Below are 7,236 nucleotides of genomic sequence, written 5' to 3' on the forward strand. Positions count from 1 at the left end.
AATTGCATAAATTTAGTGTTTACTAAGAAATGAAAAATGGAGCCAGAATTCCATATGAGAAATATAAAACTAGTACTAGGATAGCAAAGGGCAAAAACTGAAGTGAAATATGGTAAGAATGCTGGTCTCTTGAATGTCATTTTGTATAATTTGGCTCACAAAGCCTAATATGTTTGGCACCTGATTGAACACAGTACCTTGAATGTGTGCAGGAGATTTGACAGACAGTGCAGTCCTAGGCCGAATCCACACGTCTCAAGTTTTCCGCTTTTTTCCCGCCCATTATTCGCTTCTCAGAGGGCTGTTCACATACTCTTACCTCAATCCCGCCATTCTCTCTCATCTTTTGCGTTGAGCCTCAGACGAATTTGTCATGCGTTCGAACGCTTCTCTTGTGTGGTTCTCACCGTGGATGTGGACAAATAGAAGCGTTTCACAAGGAGACCGCCCCCTTCAAACCACCCCACTTCCGTGTTGGCAGCCTTTCCGGAACACCATCCTCTTTGCCGTGCAATTATCAAGCTTTGCCGTGCAATTATCAAGCTTTTCCACTCTCTCTGCAGCATGCCTGCCTGCTCGCCCTTCCCCCCCTTTTTTAAAAAGGGGACATCCCAGCACTGTTGCACAATCCCGGCCATAAATCTTAATCAGGGTGCTCCAAAATCCCCACGGAGACATCAAGGGGTGGTGTCATTTCCATTTCTGTGTCATTTTTAGGATGCCGAACAGTCGGAAATATTGGTGGCTGTTAAAATTAATTTTTTTAACTGTTGAAATTACCGTTATAGTGGAAATCCATCATTCTAACATTACATTCAAGCATCAAATAATTAGTCTGCCCATTTGGAGAGTTTGGATCACCCCCAATATCACTTCAAATTAGCCCGCCAAAATAATGGTCCAATGGATTTCAAAGAAGAAGGCATAGAATAACATTAACCAATCACAGGCATCATAGGGGTGTGGCCTCGCCATAGCAATTTAGTAAAAAAAACCCGCTATAGCGGAAATCTGATGAAAAAATGGAAAAAAAATTGAACGCGATGTTATCGGTGATGTCAGATCTAAACCCACCCCATATTGCACGATTCTACCAGGGATGTGGACAAAGTATAGCGCGAGGCAGCGGCAGTAAGAGAAGGGATGTGAACACAGACTGGGACATTGCAGGATAGAATCCAGCGCGATTAATGCACATGAAAACCGGAAGGTAGGGAAGTGTGGATTCGGCCCTAAACAGAGCTGTATCCTTCTAATCAACTTGGTTTCAACAGAATAAGGAGGTTGTAACCATGCTTAGGACTGCACTGTAAATGACTTCCATGCACTTTTCAGCTATTCTGTGTCTCCATTTTATAGACATATACAAATATCTGAAAAATAGTAAAGTATAATATTCGAAAGACCTCAGTATAATGTATTTTGTATTTCTCATCCCTCGACCACACCCAACTGATGTTTGACCATGAAACAGAGAATTATGTTATAAACGGCTTTTTTTTCAGCTGGAACATGGTGGAACGGTGTTCCGGAACCTCTTGAAAATGGTCACATGGCTGGTGGCCCCGCCCTCTGATCTCCAGACAGAGGGGAGGTGAGATTGCGGCGCGGAGGGCAATCTAAACTCCCCGCTGTCTGGAGATCAGGGGGCGGGGCCACCAGCCATGTGACCATTTTCTCCATGGGCAACCCACTGAGTTCCACTACCTCTTTTCCCAGAAAAAAAGCCCTGGTTATAAATGTACATACCAGAATTCCCCGTGGTCTTTCAATTCTCCAAGGGCATACTACATTTCTGTGTTTCACTTCTTTCTTCCTCCCTTTAAAATGGGTGGATTCCTTTGTAAATTTCCTGGTGAAATCTCAGTGTCCAAGGAAGATATTGTATTGCTAGATCTTTTACTACCTATCTTTGCTTTCTTAAAAAGAGATTCCGGGTTGAGCTGGGCTTCAAACTTGCCGCAATGAATTATGGCTGCACATGCATGTGTTATTATCAACAAACAATGAGAAAGCAAAGTCGGTGAGTTAAATCAAAGGCCACTCCGCCAATTAGAATTGACAAAGAAAAGAAATATAGCAGCACACCTGAGGTGATTCATCTAGTGGTAGAGGTAATTCATCATCTACCACTATGTGTGCTGCACTACCACCATTCAAACAGAATGGTCAAGAGCCTTCTTTTTTGCAGATGCTGCATTACAATTTCATTTGCATCTGTCTCCTCTCAATAATGGTTGCAGAGGCTGAGTAGGTCAGCAAATCATATTGTAGATCTACATATCAGCTTGTATTTCAACACTGCAAGGCTCCCAGGATATTGCTTTACAGTATATTTCTAGCAGAAAGAAAAGGAGAAAGATGCAGACGCCAAAAGATGTGATTAAAACAGTCCACAATGTTATTAAAGGTCCTGGCTGACTCTGTTCAGTCTAGACTACTGTGTTCTAAATCATTTCTAATGAAATGCCCAAAACTAGCATGTCCAGGTGGCCAGCAGTATGCTTCTGGCACTAGACAGCTCACCCTGAGCTCTTCCATTTGACGTTGGGTAGGATTAATATGTGGGTCAAAAATGCTATTTGACACACTTTGCCTTCACTCCTCAACAGCAACCCCGCTCTTGAGCCATCCCAAGTATGTTATTGTTCTACTATCTCTGCTTCATCCAAGACTCCTTCATTTCAGGTGCCTGTTCCCAAGACTGATTTTTTTCCTCTTGTAACCACACTGGTCCTTCCATCAAAGTTGTGACAAAAGTTGTGACAAAAGTGAGAAACATGAACTTCACAGCTAGCTAAATTCAACCAAACAGAACAGAAAAGCATGTGCTGGTGAAAGGAACAAACCAGGGAAGGCAAAACAATTGCCAAGCCATCAGCCATACAAACACTTCCTTCTCACAGTCCACTAAGGCTGGAATCTGGATTGCTCCCCTTAATTAGTAGAATGAGTGGACTGGACTGCCTAAGTACGCCTACTGATGCTACAGCTGAACAGGGAGGCACAGTTTCCAAGGTCCCTTGAGAGATCTGAAGCTAGGTTTTTAATTTCTCAAGACTTCATGCAAGGTAACACCAGAAGCCACACTACAGAAAAATGCACTGGGGTGGGTGCCAGCTGAAAATGTAAGTAAGGGAATTAAGCTGTGGTATTCTCTTCCAGTGGTAGCCTGAATCTGTGCACCCATTTTCAATCTGACCTCTATCTTCAAAAGAGATGTGTGTGTGAAGTGCCATCAAGTCATAGATGACTTATGGTGACCCCACAGGGTTTTCTAGGGTAGTCAATACAGTTTTTGACATTTTTCTATTCTTTTTTAAAATCGGGTCTGGAAGGTGAGAAAAATTTGAACCTGAAAGGTAGAAGAGTGTCCTGAATACACACACTAATTTTAATTCTATTAGGCCAAGCTAGACGAGAGGAGTCCCTACATTTGTTTCTTCATATGCCTGACCCAATCCCATTGAAAGCAGGAGGTGGAAGTCAAATTTTTATAACAAATGTGTGTCTGACTGAGGGGAACTGAACCCATCACACTTCCTAACTGTTACCTCACAATTGCTTCATCACTTTGAGCATATTTTTCCTCTTCAGCCATGTTCACTTCTGGCCTCAAAGCCAGGATGGGAGAAGCCCATGGAGCATAAAACAGAAAGAATGCAGCTCCCCTCACCCATACAAGCTCCCTGTTTTTATAAAGATTGGAACCTCCCCTCACCCAACACTTTACATGTGAGGTAGACATGAAGAAAAAAATGGCAAAAAAAAATGGCAACACCCAAAACATTTGGTTCTCAGCCTTTGAGACAGGTGTTACACTACAATGGAATGAATCTCATGGACCCAACCCAATATTTTTGTATTTTCCTGCCCTTTCTTTGAAAATGAATGTAGAAGTCAAGGACTGTGCCCAGAATGCATGGACCAGAACTCACTCTGATATTTCTGTGATCATTTTACAAACAAGAGCATCCTCAAAGAACTGGATTGCCAAACAGACATGTTGAACAAAACCCCGCTATTTGTTCAGCCCAATTGTTCAGCCAATGGAAGAATGGGAAAAAGTCAGTTTTGTGTGTCTTTATTTACCATTTTCCTCTCCATATAGCCAGTTGTATCTTTTTTTCTACAGTCCTTAAACTTTCATTTTGGATTAAATATGTTGGTTGCAAGACAGATAAAATTAAGCGGACTGCATATCATTGTTCAGTTGAATGCTCCAAGTATTGCTGATTCTAATGAGACATAAATGTGCTTTGCTTTCTTTGTAGTACATTCAATACCACAATCTTTTTTTAAAAAAAATATAGAACAGAAGCAGAGACTGCAAAAGTAGTAGTGCAGTGCAGTTGAGGGTGTGTTGGGCTTGGCTTTACATAGACTAGTGGTTAGTGTCAAAGGACTTAACCAATTATGATATTTCATACGTGTACACACAGATTACACAGAAAGGAGTATGGGAGACAGAGACTATGGAAACTGGTCTCATGTGACATCATGATGTCACTTCTGGTAGCACACCTGGAAGTAAAATCATGGCATCAATGATGCTGTAAGAATGTCCCGAATCTCTGTGCTTTTTACCAGAGCACTGCATGAGGCCACGATGTCAGTTCCAAGTACACAATCAGAATTGTGGTCACTGTGGCACACGGGAGTGCGGTGCGCCACCTAGAAGTGCACCCCAGGAGGTGCGTTCCCCAGCCTTTTCCCCCTGCCAGCCAGATAAGCAGGAGTGGAGGGTGGGAGCGGCGATCGCCTGCCCCCAGCTGGAGACTGGCAACCCTACAGAAATGATACTGGACTGGATAGATCACTGGTCTGATCCAGCAGGGCTCATCTTATGTTTACCTCAATGGGCTTAGAAGGGTGTGTAACATATTCTCAGTGTAACCTGCTTCCCAGGATGGTTGTGAGCAAAATGGAAGGAACCATAAATGCCACCCTGAGCTCCTTGGAAGAAGAACAGAATAAAAACGTAATAGGCATTGGAAGCCCTGGTTCAAACCTCACCCAGCTCTGAAGCTTTCTGAAAGGCCTTGGTCCTGTTACTTCTAGATGACTCTGAACTTCTGGGAGAAAGTGAGAAACAAATGTAAATAATACACACTTGCTTTCATACCTTGAAAAAGCAGTAACATTTAAATTAGGTCAACGTGTGGTCCCAAGAGGAGCCTCTTTACAAACCTGCTTTTAAAGTTTAGTTAAAGTTTTTTAAAAATTCAAAATACAGAAAACCGCTTCCGGCTATGAAATAATTGAATGTTGAAGAACAGATACAGACAAAAACAAAAACATCATTTAAGCAGGAAGGAAAGGTTGGTAGTCAAGCTGAAAGACCCATTCTTGGATAGGTTCAAGGTAGAACGGCAAAAGAACAATCACACTATATTTTAAGAAAAATATTAAATTAATTTTTTTAATGTAGCTATTTATGTATCTGATATTTATTTAGAAAATTTCCAGGCCATATTTAAATTCATACATTGCTTAAGGCAGCTTTCAAATAAAACATGGAATATAATGATTAAAATCAGAACAGTTAACAAAATGTAAACAAATTTAAAACTCCAGGCATAACATCCAAATGTTGTAAATGCTTACCTTAACAAAAAGCATGTATTCAAATAGCACCAGAAGGACTGTCACAACAGCTCCAGTCTCTTTAGAGTTTCAGAGTTTGGCAGCCAAGAAGGCCAAACCATGGGCTTGTCCAAAAGTGAATAAGTTCTGGGAGGAAATTATTTTAAAAATTCATGAAATAATTGGGTGTTCCTTACCAAATTCACCAGAATCATTGCTGCTAAATGTCTGGGAGAACAGGCCTGATTTGTCATCATGGAGAGAACTAATAGCTAATCCAATAGAAGCAGCAAAAATGGTCCTTGCAGCTAAATGGAAAGATGAGTGTTCTCTCACCATTCAAACATGGCACAAAAAATTATGAGAAAATCTCACAAGGTCTGAAACAACCTGATGCAGAGGACTCCCATGTCAAATTTACGCAAAATTGATTTCCGCTGCTGATTTACCTCAGCAAACATGACATTTTACCACCATCCCATGTCCCTCAGGCTCTCACCTCCTTCTAAAATATGTTGGGATCTAACGTATGACTGGTAAACTAAACTCATCTGATGTTTTTGTGACGTATTCTATCTCCAATGTTACTTTCTTCTAGCACACTGTTGTGTTCAATTATTATATAGCACTGATAGTCTTGTAAATTGAATTGTCTATTGCAATCTCTGTATTATGAACTTTTTAAGAACATAAATAAAGGAATTTGAAAATGAAAAAAGAAAAGAAGGCCCCACCATGGGGTGGGTGGGCTGAGGGTTGCCAGTCTTCAGGCGGTGCATGGGAGGATCTCCCAGAATTGCAAATGATCACCAGACTACAGAGATCAGTTCCTCTGGAGGAAATGGCAGCTTTGGAGGGGAGGCCTATGGCTTTATGCCCCACCGAGATCCCTTCCCTCCTTATAAATTCTAGTCTCACAGGCTCCAGCTCCAAATATCCAGGTGTTTCCCAACCTGCATGTGGCAGCCCTACATGAGCCCTTGCAAACCACACTTCTATCCTGGTCCACTAGATGATCTCAGAACCTGAGCAGGTTCATATGGGTAGAAGCAGACAGTCCTTCAAGTAATTTGGATCCAATCCTTTTAAGAGCAAGATTTAGGTCTAGTAGCATCTTAAAGACCAACTAGACTTCCAAAGTATGAAGTTTTGAAAGTCAAAGCAGTGGCATGGCATGGGAAGGGGAGGGGTGGTTGCCTCAGGTGTAAAATTTGTAGGGGCACAAGAGACTGTGCTGTGCCCTTAGGGGGGCCTCCTGCAGCACCTGCACACTGATGGGGCAGCCGGCTCGCTGGGTGCTGAGCCAGCCTTCCTGCAGCGGGCCGATCTGGCTGCAGTGGCGTGGGTGACCGTGGTGGAGGGGAGACTGTGCTGCACCCTTGGGGAGGCCGCCCACGCCACCTGTGTGCTGATGGGGCAGCCGGCTTCTGAGTGATGATGTCACCAGAAGTGACATTATCATGCCTTGCCCTGGGTGCTCTTAACCTATGCTACGCCACCGAGAGAGTTACCTTTAGCACTTTGAATCGCATTCAGGAAAATAACGGGGAGCCAACATACTTAGGAATAATAGTGGCTGACCTCTGCTGATGCTCTGGTTGCTTCATTTTACACCAACTGAAGGTTCAGAACCATCTTCAAAGGCCTTCA

This window comes from Eublepharis macularius, chromosome 7 (genome assembly GCF_028583425.1).
Source record: "Eublepharis macularius isolate TG4126 chromosome 7, MPM_Emac_v1.0, whole genome shotgun sequence".
NCBI classification, from domain to species: domain Eukaryota; kingdom Metazoa; phylum Chordata; class Lepidosauria; order Squamata; family Eublepharidae; genus Eublepharis; species Eublepharis macularius.